Below are 23,618 nucleotides of genomic sequence, written 5' to 3'. Positions count from 1 at the left end.
GAGTGGTACCCGGAACCTCCAGAACCCGACCTCAGCATCACAGAGCGGTGCCCAGGGCCCAGCAGCCGAGAGCGGTACCCAGGGCCGGCGGGCACCCCAGCATCCGAGAGTGGTACCCGGAACCCCAGAACCCGACCTCAGCATCACAGAGCGGTGCCCAGGGCCCAGCAGCCGAGAGCGGTACCCAGGGCCCGGCGGGCACCCCAGCTTCCGAGAGTGGTACCCGGAACCCCCAGAACCCGACCTCAGCATCACAGAGCGGTGCCCAGGGCCCAGCAGCCGAGAGCGGTACCCAGGGCCGGCGGGCACCCCAGCTTCCGAGAGTGGTACCCAGAACCCGACCTCAGCATCACAGAGCGGTGCCCAGGGTCCAGCAGCCTAGAGTGGCACCCAGGGCCCGACGGGCACCCCAGCATCCGAGAGTGGTACCCAGAACACGACCTCAGCATCACATAGCGGTGCCCGGGCCCAGCAGCCGAGAGCGGTACCCAGGGCCCGGCGGGCACCCCAGCTTCCGAGAGTGGTACCCAGAACCCGACCTCAGCATCACATAGCGGTGCCCGGGCCCAGCAGCCGAGAGCGGTACCCAGGGCCCGGCGGGCACCCCAGCTTCCGAGAGTGGTACCCAGAACCCGACCTCAGCATCACATAGCGGTGCCCGGGCCCAGCAGCCGAGAGCGGTACCCAGGGCCGAGAGTGCTACCCAGAACCCCCAGAACCCGACCTCAGCATCACAGAGCGGTGCCCAGGGCCCAGCAGCCGAGAGCGGTAACCAGGGCCCAGCGAGCATGGCAGCACCCGAGAGTGGTACCCAGGACCCGGTATTTGAGGGCGGTAACCAGGGTCCAGAAACGATTACAGAATCCAGGTAACAGTTAATCTCAGTATCCTATAGAGCTTCCCCAGCCATCCCCGCATCCAGGTACCCAGCCATCCCCGCATCCAGGTACCCAGCCATCCCCGCATCCAGGTACCCAGCCAACCCAGCATCCAGGTACCCAGGCATTCTGCAGCCCAGCATCAAGGTACCCAGCCACCCCTACTGTCCAGCATCCAAGTACCCAGGCATCCCTGCAGCCCAACATCCAGGTACCCAGCCATCCCAGCAGCCCAGCATCCAGGTACCCAGGCATCCCTGCAACCCAGCATCCAGGTACCCAGCCAACCCAGCATTCAGGTACCCAGGCATTCCTGCAGCCCAGCATCAAGGTACCCAACCATCCCTACTGTCCAGCATCCAAGTACCCTGGCATCCCTGCAACCCAGCATCCAGGTACCCAGCCAACCCAGCATGCAGGTACCCAGGCATTCCTGCAGCCCAGCATCAAGGTACCCAGCCATCCCTACTGTCCAGCACCCAAGTACCCAGGCATCCCTGCAGACCTGCATCCAGGTACCCAGCCATCCCTGCAACCCAGCACCCAGGCACCCAGCCACCACCCCAGCATCCAGGTACCCAGACATCCCTGCAGCCCAGCATCCAGCTACCCAGGGATCCCTGCATCTCAGCATCCAGGTACCCACGCATCCCTGCATCCACGTACCCAGCCATCCTGCAGCTCAGCATCCAGCAACCCAGGAATTCCTGCATCCAGGTATTCAGCCATCTCTGCAGCCCAGCATCCAGGTACCCAGACATTCCGGCAGCCCAGCATCCAGGTACCCAGACATCCCTGCATCTCAGCATCCAGGTACCCACGCATCCCTGCAACCAGCTACCCAGGCATCCCTGCATCTCAGCATCCCCCTAGTGCTTCCCCAGCCGCACCTTCCACACACAGGGACCAGGCACAGGGCCCAGCACCCACACCACGGCTCAGCGTCTGCGAGCATAACCTGGGGTCCAGCAAACACCCAGGCCAGGTGCCCAGCCATCCCTGCAACCCAGCATCCATGTACCCAGCCAACCCAACATCCAAGTACCACGCCATTCCTGCAGCCCAGCATTCAGCTACCCAGGCATCCCTGCATCCAGGTACCCAGGCATTCCTGCAGCCCAGCATCAAGGTAACCAGCCATCCCTGCAGTCCAGCATCCAAGTACCCAGGCATCCATGCAGCCCAGCATTGAAGTACCCAGGCATCCCTGCAGCCCAGCATCCAGGTACCCAGACATCCCTGCAGCCCAGCATCCAGGTACCCAAGCATCCCTGCAAACCAGTATCCAGGTACCCAGCCATCCCTGCATCTCAGCATCCCCCTAGTGCTTCCCCAGCCGCACCTTCCACACGCAGGGACCGGGCACAGGACCCAGCACCCACACCACGGCTCAGCGTCTGCGAGCATAACCTGGGGTCCAGCAAACATCCAGGCCAGGTGCCAGGCCATCCCTGCAACCCAGCATCCAGGTACCCAGCCAACCCAGCATCCAGGTACACAGGCATCCCTGCAGCCCAGAATCTAGGTACCCAGACATCCCTGCAGCCCAGCATCCAAGTACCCAGGTATCCCTGCAGCCCAGCATCCAGGTACCCAGCCATCACGGCAGCCCAGCATCCAAGTACCATAGCATCCCAGCCAACCCAGCATCCAGGTACCCAGGCATCCCGGCAGCCCAGCATCCAGGTACCCAGGCATCTCTGCATCTCAGCATCCAGGTACCCAGGCATCCCTGCAACCAGGTACCCAGGCATCCCTGCATCTCAGCATCCCCCTAGTGCTTCCCCAGCCGCACCTTCCACACACAGGGACCAGGCACAGGGCCCAGCACCCACACCACGTCTCAGCATCTGCAAGCATAACCTGGGGTCCAGCAAACATCCAGGCTAGGTGCCAAGCCATCCCTGCAACCCAGGATCCATGTACCCAGCCAACCCAGCATCCAAGTACCCAGCCATTCCTGCAGCCCAGCATTCAGATACCCAGGCATCCCTGCATCCAGGTACCCAGGCATTCCTGCAGCCCATCATCAAGGTACCCAGCCATCCCTACAGTCCAGCATCCAAGTACCCAGGCATCCATGCAGCCCATCATTCACATACCAAGCCATCCCTATAGTCCATCTTCCAGGTACCCAGACATCCCTGCAGCCCTGCATCCAGGTACCCAGGCATCCCTGCAACCCAGCATCCAGGTACCCAGCCATCCCTGCATCTCAGCATCCCCCTAGTGCTTCCCCAGCCGCACCTTCCACACGCAGGGACCGGGCACAGGACCCAGCACCCACACCACGGCTCAGCGTCTGCGAGCATAACCTGGGGTCCAGCAAACATCCAGGCCAGGTGCCCAGCCATCCCTGCAACCCAGCATCCAGGTACCCAGGCATCCCTGCAGCCCAGCATCTAGGTACCCAGCCTTCCCCATAGTCCAGCATCCAAGTACCCATTCATTCCTGCAGCCCAGCACCCAGGTACCCAGCCATCCCTGCAGCCCAGCATCCAGCAACCCAGGCATCCCTTCATCCAGGTACCCAGCCATCCTGGCAGCCCAGCATTCAAGTACTATAGCATCGCAGCAGCCCAGCAGCCAGGTACAAAGCCATTCCTGCAGGCCAGCATTCAGGCATCCAGCCACCCCTGCAGCCCAGCATCCAGGTACCCAGCCATCCCTGCAGCCCAGCATCCAAGTACCCAGACATCCCTGCAGCCCAGCACCCAGCTACCCAGGCATCTCTCCATCCAGGTGCCCAGGCAACCCTGCAGCCCTTCATCCAGGTAGCCAGCCATCCCTACAGTCCAGCTTCCAAGTACCCAGGCACACCTGCAGCCCAGCATCCAAGTACCCAGCCATCCCTGCAGCCCAGCACCTAGGTACCCAGGCATCCCTGCAACCCAGCATCAAGGTACCCAGCCATCCCTGCATCTCAGCATCCCCCTAGTGCTTCCCCAGCCACACCTTCCACACACAGGGACCGGGCACAAGACCCAGCACCCACACCGCGGCTCAGCATCTGCGAGCATAACCTGGGGTCCAGCAAACATCCAGGCCAGGTGCCCAGCCATCCCTGCAACCCAGCATCCAGGTACCCATCCAACCCAGCATCCAGGTACCCAGGCATCCCTGCAGCCCAGCATCTAGGTACCCAGCCTTCCCTACAGTCCAGCATCCAAGTACCCAGGCATCCCTGCAGCCCAGCATCCAGGTACCCAGCCATCCCTGCAGCCCAGCATCCAGCTACCCAGGCATCCCGGCATCCCAGCATCCAGCAACCCAGGCATCCCTGCATCCAGGTACCCAGCCTTCCCTGAAGCCCAGCATCCAGGTACCCAGCCCTCCCAGCAGCCCAGCATCCAAGTACCATAGCATTCCAGAAGCCCTGCATCCAGGTACCCAGCCATCCCTGCAGCCCAGCATCCAGCTACCCAGGCATCCCTGCATCCCAGCATCCAGCAACCCAGGCATCCCTGCATCCAGGTACCCAGCCATCCTGGCAGCCCAGCATCCAAGTACCATAGCATCGCAGCAGCCCAGCAGCCAGGTACAAAGCCATTCCTGCAGGCCAGCATTCAGGCATCCAGCCACCCCTGCAGCCCAGCATTCAGGTACCCAGCCATCCCTGCAGCCCAGTATCCAAGTACCCAGACATCCCTGCAGCCCAGCATCCAGCTACCCAGGCATCTCTCCATCCAGGTACCCAGGCAACCCTGCAGCCCAGCATCCAGGTAGCCAGCCATCCCTACAGTCCAGCTTCCAAGTACCCAGGCACCCCTGCAGCCCAGCATCCAGGTACCCAGCCATCCCTGCAGCCCAGCATCCAAGTACCCAGCCATCCCTGCAGCCTAGCACCCAGCTACCCAGGCATCTCTCCATCCAGGTACCCAGGCAACCCTGCAGCCCAGCATCCAGGTAGCCAGCCATCCCTACAGTCCAGCTTCCAAGTACCCAGGCATCCCTGCAGCCCAACATCCAGATACCTTGCCACCCATGCTGCCCAGCATCCAGGCACCCAGCCACCCCTGTAGCCCAGCATCCAAGTACCATAGCATCCCTGCAGCCCAGTATCCAGGTACCCAGCCATCCTGGCAGCCAGCATCCAAGAACCATAACATCCCTGCAACCCAGCATCCAGGTGCCCAGGCATCCCTGCAGCCCGGCATCCAGGTACCCAGGCATCCCTGCATCCAGGTACCCAAGCATCCCTGCAGCCCAGCATCCAGCTACCCAGCCATTCCTACAGTCCAGCATCCAACTACCCAGCCATCCCTACAGTCCAGCATGCAAGTACCCAGGCATCCCTGCAGTTGAGCATCCCGGTACCCAGACAGCACAGCAGCCCAGCATCCAAGTACCATAGCATCCCTACTGCCCAGGAGCCAGGTACAAAGCCATTCCTGCAGGCCAGCATCTAGCTACCCAGGCATCCCTGCATCCCAGCATCCAGCAACCAAGGCATCCCTGCATCCAGGTACCCAGCCATCCCGGCAGCCCAGCATCCAAGTACCATAGCATCACAGCAGCCCAGCAGCCAGGTACAAAGCCATGCCTGCAGGCCAGCATCCAGGCACCCAGCCATCCCTGCAGCCCAGCATCCAAGTACCCAGCCATCCCTGCAGCCCAGTACACAGCTACCCAGCCATCTCTCCATCCAGGTACCAAGGCAACCCTGCAGCCCAGCATCCAGGTACCCAGCCATCCCTACAGTCCAGCATCCAAGTACCCAGGCATCCCTGCAGCCCAGCATCCAGATACCCTGCCATCCATGCTGCCCAGCATCCAGGCACCCAGCCACCCCTGCAGCCCAGCATCCAAGTACCATAGCATCCCTGCAGCCCAGCATCCAGGTACCCAGCCATCCTGGCAGCCCAGCATCCAAGTACCATAACATCCCTGCAACCCAGCATCCAGGTACCCAGGCATCGCTGCAGCTCAGCATCCAGGTACCCAGGCATCCCTGCATCCAGGTACCCAGGCATCCCTGTAGCCCAGCATCCAGGTACCCAGCCATCCCTACAGTCCAGCATCCAACTACCCAGCCATCCCTACAGTCCAGCATCCAAGTACCCAGGCATCCCTGCAGTTCAGAATCCTGGTACCCAGACATCACGGCAGCCCAGCATCCAAGTACCATAGCATCCCTGCTGCCCAGCAGCCAGGTACAAAGCCATTCCTGCAGGCCAGCATCCAGGCACACATCCACCCCTGCAGTCCAGCATCCCGGTACCCAGACATCTCGGCAGCCCAGCATCCAAGTACCATAGCATCCCTGCTGCCCAGCAGCCAGGTACAAAGCCATTCCTGCAGGCCAGCATCCAGGCACCCAGCCACCCCTACAGCCGAACATCCAGGTACCCAGCATACCCAGCATCCAGGTACCCAGCCAACCCAGCATTCAGCTACCCCGGCATCCCTGCATCCAGGTACCCAGGCATCCCTGCAGCCCAGCATCTAGGTACACAGCCATCCCTACAGTCCAGCATCCAAGTACCCAGGCATCCCTGCAGCCCAGCATTCAAGTACCCAGCCATCCCGGCAGCCCAGCATCCAAGTACCATAGCATCGCAGCAGCCCAGCAGCCAGGTACAAAGCTATTCCTGCAGGCCAGCATCCAGGCACCCAGCCACCCCTGCAGCCCAACATCCAGGTACCCAGCCATCCCTGCAGCCCAGCATCCAAGTACCCAGCCATCCCTGTAGCCCAGCATCCAGCTACCCAGGCATCTCTCCATCCAGGTACCCAGGCAACCCTGCAGCCCAGCATCCGGGTACCCAGCCATCCCTACAGTCCAGCATCCAAGTACCCAGCCATCCCTGCATCCCAACATCCAGATACCCTGCCATCCATGCTGCCCAGCATCCAGGCACCCAGCTACCCCTGCAGCCCAGCATCCAAGTACCATAGCATCCCTGCAGCCCAGCATCCAGGTACCTAGACATCCTGGCAGCCCAGCATCCAAGTACGATAACATCCCTGCAACCCAGCATCCAGGTACCCATGCAACCCTGCATCCAGGCACCCAGCCACCCCTGCAGCCCAACATCCAGGTACCCAGCCATCCCTGCAGCCCAGCATCCAAGTACCCAGCCATCCCTGTAGCCCAGCATCCAGCTACCCAGGCATCTCTCCATCCAGGTACCCAGGCAACCCTGCAGCCCAGCATCCGGGTACCCAGCCATCCCTACAGTCCAGCATCCAAGTACCCAGCCATCCCTGCAGCCCAACATCCAGATACCCTGCCATCCATGCTGCCCAGCATCCAGGCACCCAGCTACCCCTGCAGCCCAGCATCCAAGTACCATAGCATCCCTGCAGCCCAGCATCCAGGTACCTAGACATCCTGGCAGCCCAGCATCCAAGTACGATAACATCCCTGCAACCCAGCATCCAGGTACCCATGCAACCCTGCATCCAGGTACCCAGGCATCCCTGCAGCCCAGCATCCAGGTACCCAGCCATCTCTACAGTCCAGCATCCAACTACCCAGCCATCCCTACAGTCCAGCATCCAAGTACCCAGACATCACGGCAGCCCAGCATCCAAGTACCATAGCATCCCTGCTGCCCAGCAGCCAGGTACCCAAGCATTCCTGTAGCCCAGCATACAGGTACCCAGCCAATTTTGCATCCCAGCTTCCAGCCAGATACCCTGCCATCCATGCTGCCCAGCACCCAGGTGCCCAGACTTCCATGCAGCCCAGCACCCAGGTACCCAAGCATCTGTAACAGTTTATTGAGAAGCCGCCCTCAACACAGGGAGTTCCTTCCCTCCCCACTCAAGTGGTGACACAACAAACAAACAGATCCTTTTTTTAGCCCTATCTCACATATCATGCCCTTTGGATCCCTCTCCCCTGAGCTAACAATGAGCCAAGAACCAGGCTGGTGTACGGGAAATATATTGGTATTTATTTAAATTAACAGTAATAGAAATTAGCACAAAAATATCAAAAACCACTTTATCCGTGGCATAACACAATCGACTTCTCTCAGCATATATACATCACAAAAGTGAGTTAAAAAGATCACAATCACAATTCTTAACTTTCTGCAAATTTCACTTCATGAAATAATTACACTGATCAATAACAAAGGCTCTTATGTAATGTGCGATTTTGATTTTCCTGCAGGCTTAAAAGGGTAAAAGGGTGCTCTTTTATGGGGGAAACTTTTTTCAATTATATGCAACAAATAAAAGGGTAGCAGTTGGATTTCATATGGCAATCATCATTTCGCCCACGCTTTTAGTTTAAAATAAACACAGGGTTTTTTAGCTGTTTGTATTTCAGATACCCCCCCTTGCTTTGGTCTATGTTGGGATGTCAGACAGAAAAATCGAATGCTTTGGGGAATTTTGGATTTCAGACCCCCCTCACTGAAAGGCCTGTGTTGGGGAAGCTGGATAAAAAGGTTGGACTGATTTAAGAACAAAGACACCACTCTTCCTTAAAGAAGTCAAGGTCAGCTGGACAACAAGGATTACCCAATTTATTTATAGGCTATAGTTATCAGCACACACTGGGAAGTGAGCTTTGTTAATTTAGAATTTTAACAAAATTCATCCTGTTGTGTTCTGCCAAATGGGGAACTAATTAAATTAATATTTTTGGTTAAATACACTAAGGACCTACACAGTTTTGCCCCCCCCCACTATAAAGGGAAAGTATTTACAGCAAGCAGACTCCCCCCCTACCTTTTGGTTTCCCAGGGTTCAGTTCTACTTACATAGCAAGCCTCTGTTTAAGGTTCAGGGAAGCCAGATGCATTTCAGGACACTCTGGCAAGAGAGGGCAGTGGTCTGGTCACTCCACTCTCAAAGATGGCCTCCCGCTCTCCACCACAGGACCCAGTGAGCTTTGAGGCCTTCCCAGGAATAGACATCTCCATCCAAATGCACTCTCAGTAATCTCCTCTGTTGTCTCCTTACAGCTGTCAGATGGTAAATTAGTTTCAGCAGCCGTCCTAATGGTCTCTTGTCTGTCTGTTCCTCTCCTTCTCCTTTTTCCTTTCTGTCAGTCCTAGTGCAGTCCCGCTTATATAGCAGCTATGACACCACCAATTTTACAATCTTGGGGAAGTACCCTGAAATAATCCATGCCACTAGGATTGGATAGTTACCCTTCTCTCTCCTCCCAAACCCAGCCTCCAAGTCAGGATTGGCTTAGGGGTCTGGAGCAACATATGGCAATTCCCATTTGTCATGATCCTTTGTTTTCCTTTCAACTTTTCGGCAAAAACTAGTTCTGTATCACAACTTCATAGTTTTAATAGCAGTTGCCAGACTAAACATATTTTCTGTGTCCACTAATCATGGGGAGTTATATAAGCCGATCACCAAATCTGTATCATGTAGCATGGCCATGTGGCACATTTCCTACATTTAAATAAAAAGCTAAACAGTTATGAATATGTAAGTTATTAAGCATATCCCTAATTTCAATTTACACCCGCTCACCAACTCTCACATTTGGAACATGTTCAGATCAGCCAGAAACCTAGTTTAACTGGCCCTTATAGTTTCCAGACTCACCGGAAGATGAATTTGATATTCCCAAATACCTCCCCTCTCGAGCTCTTCGCTCCTCTACCTCCAACTCACTCAGGGTCAGTCATTTTTCTAAGAAACGAGCTGGGGGTAGATCTCTGTCTTCGGCTGGGGCCTCCCTCTGGAACAGCCTCCCTGCCACTCTAAAACTTGAGGAGAACTATCTCCGGTTCCGGAAGCACCTCAAGACCTTCCTCTTTTCTTCTGCCTTCGCTCCCCCTCTCCCCTGCTGATCTGTTCCCTCTTGGCACTGTGCACCTGGCCATCCTCTGTCTTTTGGGCCCAGGTACCTGCTCATCCTGTCACCCTCCCGCACTGACTCCGGGCCACCCCTTGCACTGGAGTCTGTATCTGTACCCATACAGCCCCCCTTTTTCTTCTTGCACTTATCAGACCTACCCTGTCTGCTGCCTTAAATCTAGCACTTGCAAATTGCTGCCTGCATTACCACTGTTTGTTGCCTTTATTATTTATTTATTGTTATTTATCTGTTTCTCCTCTGCTTCGCACTTTCCACCTCTCCCCCCTTCCATGCACTTTTCCCCTCCCCTCTCTCCCATGCACTTGCCCTTTCTCAATGTCACTGGACCTAGTAAGATCGCTGTTTTGTTCTCCCCTGTTCCCCTCCCTTGCCTTGTCGCGCTCTGAAACACTTGTGTACGAGCGCGATAGAAATAAAATATCAATCAATCAATGAAACCTGGAAATTACATAAAAAATGTTACATAGATGAAATCCATCCGCCTTATGATGGCTGAGAAAAAGGCCTAAAGGTTAATTAATAGTCCTTTTAAATAAATTGTGAATCTTCATGTGGGACAAATGGTCCTGCTCCTGCTTCCGGCCGTTTGTTTTCACTGGGTCAGCCTGTACCTTTATCAGTCTCCCTTGTGTTGAAGCTTGCTCTTTCAAGTGGGTGCCCCCATTTACACACATATTAGTCATGCTCCAGCCAAGGGTGACTTTTATTGAAGTCCATGCTTTCAGAGTCAGCAGGTCTGGAGAACACTGAATTTCGATGCCTTTAGCAGGACATTTTTATTGCGGTTGATCATTAGATGGGAGATGTGACATCCAGGTTGGGAGTGGGAGTTTTCCATGTGAAGTTTTGCCCACAGCCAGTAAAAGGGTGTGCCTTGGGCTGACATTTCTTTCATGAAGACAAAATGGCTCTTGAAATGTCACTGGAGTTTTGTGGGTGAGACATAATATACATTGCTCTTTGTCAACCCACACATCATGTTTTGTTTTCCTGACATTTTTCTGTGAGCAGTGATATTTTTTTCACTTTTACTTCTGCAACCCGTTTTTATTTGCAAATCCTGTTTTCCATATCACAGGAATTCAGTTTCCTGCTACTTTTGTAAATTAAAATGCTGCTTGTCCATTGGTACCCAGTCATACCTGCAGCCCAGCATGCAGGTCCCCAGCCATCCATGCAGCCCAGCATCCAGGCATCTAACCATCCCATCAGCTCAACATCCAGGTACCCAGCCATCCCAGCATCCCAGCACCCAGGTACCCCGACCGCCCTGCAGCCCAGCATCCAGGTACCGAGCCACCCTGGCAGCCCAGCATCCAGGTACCGAGCCACCCTGGCAGCCCAACATTCAGGTACCTAGCCATCCCTGCAGCCCAGCATTCAGGTACCTCGACATCCCTGCAGCCCAGCATCCAGGTAGCCAGCCATCCCTGCAGCCCAGCATCCAGCCAGATACACAGCCATGCCTGCAGGCCAGAATCCAGAATCCAGGTACTAAGCCATCCCTGCAGCCCAGCATCCAGGCACCCAGCCATTCCTGCAGCCCAGCACCCAGTTACCCAGCCATTCCTGCTGCCCAGCATCCTGGTACAAGCATGGGATCTGCACAGAATCCATGTTCCCAGCCATCCCATCAGCCCAGCATCCAGGTACTCAGGCATTCCTGCAGCCCAGCAACCAGGTACCCAGCTGTCCCTGCAGGCCAGCATCCAGGTTCCCAGCCTTCCCTGCAGCCCAGCATCCAGGTACCCAGCCATCCCTGCAGCCCAGCATCCAGGTACCCAAGCATCCAATCAGCCCAGCATCCAGGACCCCAGCAGTCCCTGAATCTCAGCATCACTGCAGGTACCCAGCCATCCCTGCAGCCCAGCATCCAGGTACCCAAGCATCCAATCAGCCCAGCATCCAGGACCCCAGCAGTCCCTGCATCTCAGCATCCCTGCAGGTCCCCAGCAATCCCTGCAGCCCAGCATCCAGGTACCCAGCCATCCCTGCAGCGCAGCATTCCTGCAGGTACCCAGACATTCCTGTAGGCCAGGTACCCGGCCATCCCTGCAGCCCAGGTACCCGCCCATCCCTGCAGCCCAGCTTCCAGCATCCCTGCAGGTACCCAATGTTAAGTGGAAAACCTGTGCAGTTCCCTCTGGGACCACTGCAAAAGATTTAGGCTTACAGGTGTTGGCAGTAAACCCACTTGGTAGCTGTCTGTACCACACAGATTCACCTGGTAGCTGTGGCTGAGCAGTCAGACCTCTCACAAGAAAAGTTAGGCTGGATGTGGAGTATACAAAATAGGGCAATTTACACAGTAGAACAAGGAAACGCGGAACAGAGCTTGGGTGTAAAGATATATAGGTATTTATTTATAACAACACATCTATGAAAACACACTGGCACTAATACAGCAAACAACTTCAATTACAATTACTATAAGTAAATCAATCCCTCTAACAATAGTTCGACAAGTCTAGGTTCAACGGCACCGCTTATTTACAGACAGAGGTGAATGCTTTAACCTAGATGGCACTCTAATATTCGGTAGGATGGGAGAGAAAAGGCAGGGTATGAAATCAACTCGGTACCAACACTTTTACGAACAAATGCAAGGCAAGTAAGGCAGGGTCTACTGTAGATCGCAAAGTTCAGAGGCCAGGCCCACTCGGAGAGAGGCAAGGCGATATGTCCCAAAAAGTATCACAGTGGAAATGCACTTCTAGTCTTTGGCGCAAATTGTCACAGAAAGATTGGACCAGTTCAGAACAGAAAGTTAAGAAAGCTTGGAGGCAACCCAATGGAGAGGCGAGGATTAAGACACCTCACGCTAACCGCCACGAGGGAAGCCAGGCGGACACTGTACCTTGTATGTGGAGAGACAGCTTCGCGAGGGCAGTTGTTCCTGGTGGTGGACGCAAGTCGGGGCTTTGCCAAGAGAAGAGATGCTCTCGTCGTCGAAGGAAAGTTGAAGATCGTTGCACCACCAGGGAAGAGACCAGCCGCGGAGTGCTCCGGCACAAGGCACCACCTTTTGGTCGCGGTATGGGCTAGTGGCTATCCGGTTGCCGGGGTGCTCAGCACGGGCAATTCGACCACTAGGCCCTGGAAGCGAAGAAAAAGCAAAGGGGACTGGTTGTTCCCACCAGTCAGGGGAAGAAGACTCTCCAGCGGGGAGATCTCCTCTGTCGTCGGGAAGTGGTGAGTCAGTTCAGCAGGGCTCCACCGGAGGTGTCATCGTTGCAGGTCGGCTCAGCTTTACCCTCGTCAGATTCTTAGGTCCTGTGGCGACTTCTCAAGATCCAGTCCCAAAAGCCCTGCTTTTATGCAGAAACCCCCATTCATTCAGCCTAGCTGTCAATCAAAACATGCTAAGTGGTGAGCGGGGTGGCTCACCACTTGGGCCAATCACACCAGAGTGCGACTTGAGTTGGCAAGGCAACTCAGTCCAGGGTGCCTAAACCCCCTCCCACACCCCCTGTGGTACCCAGACAGAATGGCACCACTTTGGAGGGCCTCTGTGCAGAAGCCCGCCAAAAGTGGAACAAAGGGCTAAACCTTTGATTTAGGAGTCACAGAGACGAACACAGACGCCATTTTAAAAACCGAGTTCTGGCAGAAAATACCAACCGATAGATTTATTTAAGATAAATAAACCGGTGGTAGGTTAGAGATTAACAAGAAAGTGTATTAACCTCCAACAATAGGAAGAATCCCATAGAGTTATATTCGGGGTTAAATATAACGAGTAGTTTCCACTGCCACCAGCCAAAACTCGATGAGGGGGGACGGGACAGTGCCCCCCTCGAATAACAGACCCAGGAGTAATCGAATTACCCCTACTAGTACGTCCACAATAGGATGGTTTGTACTAGTTCTGTTAGTAAATTTAGGTCTAGTAAAGCCAATGGTGACTTTACATGCCCCGGGAGACAGTAGTCAGTCCCCGGGTATGGAGTCTATGACGGAGGTCCGCTAGGATGCCCCAGTGTTACGGCACGGAGGGTGCGGTGTAACACACATAGAAAAACATATGAGACCCTATGGAGTAAAAGACCCCATAGCCCATAGAACACATTGACATTCAAAGGAATTAACCACATTCATGTCCAAGAGTGGGAGAAAAGAGTCTCACTCTTGGCAGGATGGAAAAAACAAGCTCCAGAAATCCAGCAAAGCTGCTGGGAGACTCACTAGGTTAGGAAATTCAGCCTAAACAGAGAATTCTCCCTAACACTCGCCCCCCCCCCAGACTAAGGGACAGGAGGATTTAATCCACTCCTGGATGAATCTCATACCTCTAGTTGATGACATACATCCTAGAGAGACCATCAGCATTTTGGTGGTGACACCCTGACCTGTGCTCAATGGTGAAATCAAACCCTTGCAGGCAGATCAACAATCTCAGTAGTTTTGGGTTTTCCCCTTTCATTTGCATTAACCATCTCAAGGGTTGGTGGTCAGTCTGAATGACAAAAGTAGAACCATACAAGTATGGCCTAAACTTCTTCAGAGCCCACACGATAGCAAAGCATTCTCTTTCGCTTGTTGCCCACCTTGTTTCAGGATCCTTCAGCTTGCGGCTGATGAAGCAAACGGGGTGCTCCCTACCTTTCCCATCCAGTTGACTGAGTACCGCACCTATTCCTACATTTGAAGCATCTGTCTGCACAATGAAAGTTTGGTGGTAATCAGGAGCTCTGAGTACTGGGGCTTGGCAAAGAGCCTTTTCAGGTTTTCAAAAGCCTGATTGCACTCCTCGTTCCATCTAACCTTTTTAGGAAATTTGGGAGAGGAGATGACATTCAGAGGAGAAGCTATGGTCCCATAGTTCTCAATGAAATTCCTGTAATACCCAGTGAGGCCTAGGAAGGCTCTCACTTGGGTCTGAGTAGTAGGTGTTGTCCAATTTTGCACAGCTTCAATCTTACTGAGCAAAGGCCTTATTTCTCCACCTCCTACCTCATGTCCAAGATAGACTACCTTACTCTGTCCAATTTGGCCTTTACTCGCCTTTATGGTCAGATTGGCTCGTCCAAGAGCCTGCAAAACATCTCTTAGGTGGGTTACATGTTCTTCCCAGGAATTTGCATACACTGCTATTTTATCCAAGTATGCCATGCAGAAGGCCTCCATCCCATTCAGAACCTGGTTTACCATCCGTTGAAATGTAGCAGGTGCATTTTTCAATCTGAAGGGCATTACCTTAAACTGGTATAAGCCAACGGGGATAGAAAGTGCAGTTTTCTCCTTGGCATGGTCTGTCAGGGCTATTTGCCAATAGCCTGACGTCAAGTCAAATGTGCTGAGGAACTTGGCTGCGCCAAGTTTATCCACCAACTCATCTGTTCTTGGTAAAGGGTGGGCATCAGTCTTGGTGACTGCATTAAGAGCTCTATAATCCAGGCAGAATCTAAGTTCTTTAGATCCGGCCTTTGGTACTAACACAACTGGGCTAGACCATGGACTAGTAGAGGGCTCTATTACCCCGAGATCAAGAATCTTGCTGACCTCACCTTTGATGTGGGTTTGTACGTTTTCTGACATGCGTTATCCTCTGCTTTTGACTGGCAGACAGTCACCAGTGAGTATGTCATGCTGGCCCCAAGGGGTCAAGCCTGGTGAAAGCGAGAACAGAGAGGCAAACTGATTCAACATAGATTTGCACTCTTCTTGTTGCTCAGGTGTCAGATTTGAAGAGAGATTTACTCCTTCAATTTTTTCGTCTAAAGTTAAGCCTCTGAGGAGATCTGGAAGAGCTTCACTCTCTTCTTCTTCCTCTGATGATGCTAGAAGCAACGCTCCTACATCAGGTCTTGAGACATACGCTTTGAGTCGGTTGGTGTGAAAGACTGTCGGAGCCTCCTTGGGATTGCCCAAGTCCACCAGATAGTTGACCTCTCCGAGTTTACCCACAACTCTGAAGGGTCCCATCCATTTGTCTTGCAAGGCCCTCTGCTTTGTTGGGATCATAACGAGAACGAGCTGGTCTTGAGCGAACTCAACCATGTTAACCTTTTGATCATGCCAGTGCTTGACCAATGCTTGTCCAGCTTTCAAGTTATCGCTTGCTTCTGTCATCATGTGCGACATTCTCTTCCGGAGACCTATCACGTAGTCAGTCACTCTGACTGGCTTGGGGGAAGGAGGACTCTCCAACCCCTCCTTAATCAGGGCCAATGGACCTCTGACGGGATGACCATAGAGAAGCTCAAAGGGAGAATAACCTACTCCCTCCTGAGGGACTTCTCTATAAGCAAAGAGAAGGCATGGCAGTAGAAGGTCCCACTTACGCTTAAGGGGTTCCTCTAAAGCACCTATCATGCTCTTCATGGTTCGGCTGAACCGTTCTACCAGCCCATTGGTTTGGGGGTGGTAAGCTGTTGAGAACTTGTAAGTAACTCCACAGGTTTTCCACATGGCTTTCATGTAGTGGGACATAAAGTTTGACCCCCTGTCAGAGATTACTTCCTTAGGAAACCCAACCCTGGTAAAAATACCAAGGAGGGCCTTAGCCACAGTTGGAGCTGTAACAGTCCTCATAGGAATTGCCTCAGGATACCTAGTAGCATGGTCTACTACAACAAGTATAAACCTGTTGCCTGAGGAGGTTGGAGGATCAAGGGGACCAACAATGTCAATCCCTACTCTCTCAAATGGGACTCCCACAACTGGGAGAGGCACTAAAGGTGCCACATTCTTGGCGCCAACCTTACCAGAGGTCTGGCAGGTGTGGCAGCTCCTGCAGTGTTTTTCTACTTTGGCCCCCATCTTTGGCCAATAAAAGTAGAGAGAGAGCCTTTCCTTAGTCTTCTTGAAACTCAAGTGTCCAGCCAAAGGAATCTCGTGGGCTAACTGCAAGAACTGTGGTCTGTTCTCTTGGGGTACTACAAGCCGTTTGTAGTCTCCAGGTGCAGACTCGGTCGGTTCACTGTAGAAGAGGCCATCTTCCCAGTGCAACCTGTATTTCCCAGGCTCTTGCCCTTCAGCCTGAGCTTCTGCCTTGTGGCAAAGACCTTCCAGAGTTGGACATTCCCTCTGTCCCTTACTGAAGTCTGCCCTGTTGGGTCCACCTTCTGCCAGTAAAGACTGCAGCTCAGGATGGTCAACAGGATCCAGATCTCCAATGAGTTCCTGGCCTTCCATTAGCTCTTCTTCAGAGTCTAATTCTACCACACAGGGTTGTACCTCCCTCTCAGTCGCAACTGGAGGTGGACTGAAATGCTGGCTGCTGGTTTCGGTATCGAAGTCTTAGGTTTCCCTTTCGCTTCTGATTTCTTTGAGACAGCAGCTGACAATTCCAGTGGAGCAGGAGTAATTTCTTTCTTCATCATCTCCTGGAGAGTACCTCGCATGGTTCTCTCCCTGGCAGGTCTGGTTAGCTCCTGTAACCGTTTACTAGGAGGTCTGGGGGTATGCGACACAACTCCGAGAGTTTTCAAATCGTTACCCAACAGAACGTGTCCTGGTACCTCACTCTGTATGCTGACAGGTATCTTCACAGTCATGTTGTTACACTGGATGAGAACTGGTAATTGGGGAAGCATCTGCACAGGCCCTCCAGCTAACTTGGTGAGGCGTTTGGGTGCCTTAGCAACATCCTCAGCCTGAAAAAACGATTTATCCACCACAGTTATGCTGGCCCCAGTGTCCCTAATGGCAGGAGTCTCCTGACCATTCACCTGGACACTGTCCTTATAATACTCTTTAGTATTATCGGGGATATAATTATAGACGTCTACATTCTGTTGTTCCCACAACCCCAGAGACACTAAAGAAACACTGGCTGAGACTCCAATGGGTTCATCAGCCAGCAGTAGAAAGTTTCCACTTGCCATTTGGACTTCCTCCTCTGGAGCGAAGGCTAAGGAGACAAGCTGGACCCCTGAAGGTTTACCCTTACATCTGGGATCTCCTTTCACGTGGTCAGTCGAGCCACAAACAAAGCATTTACCGAATGCTTTCTGGAATGGTGGCTTGTTCTGGCCTCCTTCCGGTTTGGCACCAGAAGGCACACTATTCTGCTGCGGTTTTCCTTGTGGCTTACCCTTCTGGTTTTGTTTGGGGCCCTCTTTGGAATTTGAGTTATTCAAATTCTCTTTTGAGTCTTTCTTAGGCTGTTTTCCCTCATCCTTTTTCTGAGTTGCCCCAGAATCCTTATGCGTAGCCCTGTTGGCAACCCACAAGTCAGCAGCCTTAGCTAGCTTCCTGGAATCCAATTCCTTTGAATCAGCCAAGTGCTGTCTGAGCTCAGGAGAACAGGCATCATAAATAGACTCCAACATAAAAAGATTCTTCATACCCTCATAAGTGTTCACTTTGTAACCCTTAATCCATCCCTCTAAGTTTTTCAACCCTTCACTCACCCAGGTAGCCCAAGGGGTACCATCATGCTTTTTGAGGGTTCTAAACCTCTTAAGATACTGGGAAGGGGTCTTCCCGAATCTAGCTATCAAGGCTAGTTTCACACTTTCGTAATCCTTTTTATCCACCTCCCCCAACTCCATTACCACATCAGTCGCAACAGGGGGAAGCCTAGAGAACAACCAGGGAAGTAAATCATTCCCGGTGATGTCCTGGAGCCCATGATTGTACTCAAACAGTTTTAACCAATCCAAAACATCCAATCTCGGTTCATACATACCCACTAGTTCCTTCGGCATCCGGGGTCTTTTGGGACTGGAGCTTCTAGAGGAACCCGAGGAGAGAGAAGCATTTTCCACAGACAACTTTTTCATCTCTAACTCGTGATTAAGTTCTATTTCTCTGAGCCTTAACTCAGCTTGCTTCTGCTCAGCCTGGGCATTCATCCGTCTGAACTCTAGCTCTTGGTTTCTTTCAGATTGAGCCAAAAACCGTTTGTATTCTAATTTGAGCTTCATTTTTTCAAGTTCAAAATAAGCAGGGTTACTTGTGGGACCTGGTATGGGCCCCGTAGGTACAGCTGGCAAGGCAGGTAGAGGAGCAGGGGAGACAGTTTCGTTAGCCTCTCCTTCCTCTTCAGCCTCTTCATCACTATCATCAGAACTTTGATTTAGATCAACACCATTACTGTTATCTACATTTGCTGGAGAAGTTGGTTCCTCTGAACCAGTACCCAGACTTTGGTTTTCCAGCAATCTCGCTATCAGTTCTACTTTCTTGCCTCTTACAGAAAGATTCTCTTGTCTACAGAGAGCTCTCAAACTCTCAGTATTTTCACCTGACAAGGACTCTTGACTGTAAACTTCCATAGTAGACATGTTTTTGAAAGTTGCTTTTTAGTGCTAAGCTCTGTGGTTAGTTATCCTAAAGTGCTGAAAAGCACTCTAAACTGTATACTCGATACAAATCCCACCGCTGTACACCAGTGTTAAGCGGAAAACCTGTGCAGTTCCCTCTGGGACCACAGCAAAAGATTTAGGCTTACAGGTGTTGGCAGTAAACCCACTTGGTAGCTGTCTGTACCACACAGATTCACCTGGTAGCTGTGGCTGAGCAGTCAGACCTCTCTCAAGAAAAGTTAGGCAGTATGTGGAGTATACAAAATAGGGCAATCTACACCGTAGAACAAGCAAACACGGAACAGAGCTTGGGTGTAAAGATATATAGGTATTTATTTATAACAACACATATATGAAAACACTCTGGCACTAATACGGCAAACAACTTCAATTACAATTACTATAAGTAAATCAATCCCTCTAACAATAGTTCGACAAGTCTAGGTTCAACAGCACCACTTATATGCAGACAGAAGTGAATGCTTTAACCTAGATGGCACTCTAATATTTGTTAGGATGGGAGAGAAAAGGCAGGGTATGAAATCAACTCGGTACCAACACTTTTACGAACAAATGCAAGGCAAGTAAGGCAGGGTCTACTGTAGATCGCAAAGTTCAGAGGCCAGGCCCACTCGGAGAGAGGCAAGGCGATATGTCCCAAAAAGTATCACAGTGGAAATGCACTTCTAGTCTTTGGCCCAAATTGTCACAGAAAGATTGGACCAGTTCAGAACAGAAACTTAAGAAAGCTTGGAGGCGACCCAATGGAGAGGCGAGGATTAAGACACCTCACGCTAACTGTCACGAGGGAAGCCAGGTGTACACGGTACCTTGTATGTGGAGAGACAGCTCCGGCGAGGGCAGTTGTTCCTGGTGGTGGATGCAAGTCGGCGCTTTGCCAAGAGAAGAGATGGTCTCGTCGTCGAAGGAAAGTTGAAGATCGTTGCACCACCAGGGAAGAGACCAGCCGCGGAGTGCTCCGGCACAAGGCACCACCTTTTGGTCGCGGTATGGGCTAGTGGATATCCGGTTGCCGGGGTGCTCAGCATGGGCAATTCGACCACTACGCCCTGGAAGCGAAGAAAAAGCAAAGGGGACTGGTTGTTCAAACCAGTCAGGGGAAGAAGACTCTCCAGTGGGAAGATCTCCTCTGTCGTCGGGAAGTGGTGAGTCGGTTCAGCAGGGCTCCACCGGAGGTGTCGTCGTTGCAGGTCGGCTCAGCTTTTCCCTCGTCGGATTCTTAGGTCCTGTGGCGACTTCTCAAGATCCAGTCCCAAAAGCCCTGCTTTTATGCAGAAACCCCCATTCATTCAGCCTAGCTGTCAATCAAAACATGCTAAGTGGTGAGCGGGGTGGCTCACCACTTGGGCCAATCACACCAGAGTGTGACTTGAGTTGGCAAGGCAACTCAGTCCAGGGTGCCTAAACCCCCTCCCATACCCCCTGTGGTACCCAGACAGAATGGCACCACTTTGGAGGGCCTCTGTGCAGAAGCCCGCCAAAAGTGGAACAAAGGGCTCAACCTTTGGTTTAGGAGTCACAGAGACGAACACAGACGCCATTTTAAAAACCGAGTTCTGGCAGAAAATACCAACCGATAGATTTATTTAAGATAAATAAACCGGTGGTAGGTTAGAGATTAACAAGAAAGTGTATTAATCTCCAACAATGGGAAGAATCCCATAGAGTTATATTCGGGGTTAAATATAACGAGTAGTTTCCACTGTCACCAGCCAAAACTCGACGAGGGGGGACGGGACAGTGCCCTCTCAAATAACAGACCTAGGAGTAATCGAATTACCCCTACTAGTACGTCCACAATAGGATGGTTTGTACTAGTTCTGTTAGTAAATTTAGGTCTAGTAAAGCCAATGGTGACTTTACATGCCCTGGGAGACAGTAGTCAGTCCCCGGGTATGGAGTCTATGGTGGGGATCCTCTAGGACGCCCCAGTGTTACGGCACGGAGGGTGCGTTGTAACACACATAGCAAAACATATGAGACCCTATGGAGTAAAAGACCCCATAGCCCATAGAACACATTGACATTCAAAGGAATTAACCACATTCATGTCCAAGAGTGGGAGAAAAAGAGTCTCACTCTTGGCAGGATGGAAAAAACAAACTCCAGAAGTCCAGCAAAGCTACTGGGGGACTCACTAGGTTAGGAAATTCAGCCTAAACAGAGAATTCTCCCTAACACCCAACCATACCTGCCGCCCAAAATCCCTGCAGGTCCCCAGGATTCCCTGCGGCCCAGCATCCAGGTGCCCAGTCATCCCTGCAGCCCAACATTCCTGCAGGTTCCCAGCCATTCCTGCAGGCCAGGTACTCAGCCATCCCTGCAGCCCAGGTACCCAGCCATCCCTGCAGCCCAGCATTCAGCATTCCTGCAGGTACCCAAACATCCCTGCATGCCAGGTACCCAGTCATCCCTGCATAGCAGCATCCAGGTACCCAGACATCCTGGCAGGCCAGAATCCAGGTACCCAGCCATCCCTGCAGTCCAGCATTCAGGTATCCTAGCATCTCTGAAGCCCAGCATGCAGGTACTCTAGCATCCCTGCAGCCCAGCATCCAGGTACCTGCCCATCCCTGCATCCCAGCATCCAGCATTCCTGCAGGAACCCAGACATCCTTGCACACCAGGTACTCAGCCATCCCTGCAGCCAAAGTACCCAGCCGTCCCTGCAGCCCAGCAACCAGCATTCCTGCAGTTACCCAGACATCCCTGCCTGCCAGATACCCAGCCATCCCTGTAGCCCAGTACCCAGGTACCTAGACATCCCTGAATGCCAGGTACCCAGCCATCCCTGCAGCCCACCATCCAGGTACCCAGCCATCCATGCATAACAGCATCCAGGTACGCAGCCATCCGAGCAGCCCAAAATCCTTGCAGGTCCCCAGGATTCCCTGCAGCCCAGCATCCAGGTACCCAGCCATCCATGCATAACAGCATCCAGGTACGCAGCCATCCGAGCAGCCCAAAATCCTTGCAGGTCCCCAGGATTCCCTGCAGCCCAGCATCCAGGTACCCAGCCATCACTGCAGCCCAGAATTCCTGCAGGTACCCAGCCAACCCTGCAGGCCAGGTACTCAGCCATCCCTGCAGCCCAGGTACCCAGCCATCCCTGATGCTCAGCATCCAGCATTTCTGCAGGTACCAAGACATCCTTGCATGCCAGGTACCCAGCCAACCCTGCAGCCCAGCACCCAGTGAGGCTGGGAGAGTGGGATTGGCCATTAAATACCTTATCCCAAACAGGCCCACCACATTAGAAGCGAGTACACGGTTTTACATAAAGCAAGTGTATTGTACAAAGCTCTGGGGAGTGGTTAGATGGTGTTGCGGGACCAAACGTACCCAAGTATCAACAATACAACATTAGTTGGCATCTTATATACTTTTTGCAACAATGAAAACACTCCCAAATACTCTATTCCAATCCACCCGCCAAAAATGATTGGGCAACTACCTCTCCAAAGAAATCCCATCTTTTCCCAATTCTTCCATTTTCATTGGCCAGTTTTATCTTGATTGTCATCTATAGATTATATTCAGACCACACCTCTACTTAGGATTCGTCCGTAGTAGGCCATGACGTCAGTACATGGTTAAATATTGGTATTGAAAACATAATACATTGCTAGCAGTAACTTGCCTAAGGCCTTTAACCCTAAGTGTGATTGTGCATGGTCTGCTTACATATTTTAGCAAATAGAGGAAGGTCTGCATAAACAGGATCTTCTTTGAACTTCTGATTGCGATCTCAATCCCCCAGACTCCTGGTGCTTCTGAAGACCTCCTAATTTATGTGACCACAACTCTAGAACATACAGCCTCTGGTGACTTGTTAAAACAATTAACAGCTGGATACCTTGGCCTCTGGAATTATTTTTATTACCACCAAACAAATGACCAACCCACTCTAGCGACTTCAATACAATTAGCAAGAAAACATCTGTCCCCTTGCAGAACTGTTAAATCATAAACCGTGTCCGATTCATACACTGACCTTCTTACTAGGTGACTCATTCTTCTTTCCATCAAGAATGTCCCTGCTACTTAAAATGTATGTGCAGCAGCTAACCACAGAGAAAAAAATACTGATTTGCTCATTTTTCTGCCATCTGAAAACCTGAGAAAGTCAGTTTAAAAGTCCGACATGCATTTTGCAAGAGAGTCCCATGTTTATTGCAAAGCACCCCATTGTGGAGTGCGTTCATGTTGCATTTGCAGTTTTAATATTGTATCTTTCTACGTGCGTGAAGATCTAATATGTATACATTCTAATCAACTGTAACACTGAATGTAACATATCCCATCCATAATTAACTGCACTTGATACATATGGATTTCCAACATTGCACCCAGTTGGCTGCCATCCCCCTGTCATCAATATGGTGCATGAAACATGAATCCCTCATAATAATGGGGACCCTTCCTGAACACCCCAACATTCCCCTCTTTAGTTAATACTTTAACAAATCATAATAATCTCCCTGGGAACCATCCCTACAACCATCTCTCACCACAGTCTAAATATTGGCCTACTCCTTTACTGAATCAACCCAACTCGTCCCCCCATAATTTATACAATCTACCCGCTGATCCAGACAAGCATGCCAATTTGGTGGAGGAAACAAAACAGCTTCAGTTTGAGTACCCGTATGAAATGAAGTAGTG

General features: G+C 52.2%; 1 protein-coding gene across 1 annotated transcript in view; it reads left to right on the top strand.

Annotated features, from left to right (window-relative positions):
• The first annotated feature begins 630 nt into the window (after positions 1-630).
• Positions 631-23,618, top strand: part of GPR61 (G protein-coupled receptor 61) — a 67,581-nt gene continuing 44,593 nt past the window's right edge. Inside the window, exon 1 of the mRNA XM_069632999.1 lies at positions 631-868. The gene's annotated coding sequence lies outside the window, so the exon portion shown is untranslated. The remainder of the gene's footprint in view (positions 869-23,618) is intronic.

This window comes from Ambystoma mexicanum, chromosome 13 (genome assembly GCF_040938575.1).
Source record: "Ambystoma mexicanum isolate Mex_15411 chromosome 13, UKY_AmexF1_1, whole genome shotgun sequence".
Taxonomy (NCBI): Eukaryota; Metazoa; Chordata; class Amphibia; order Caudata; family Ambystomatidae; genus Ambystoma; species Ambystoma mexicanum.
This window is presented reverse-complemented; position numbering and strand designations above follow the sequence as displayed.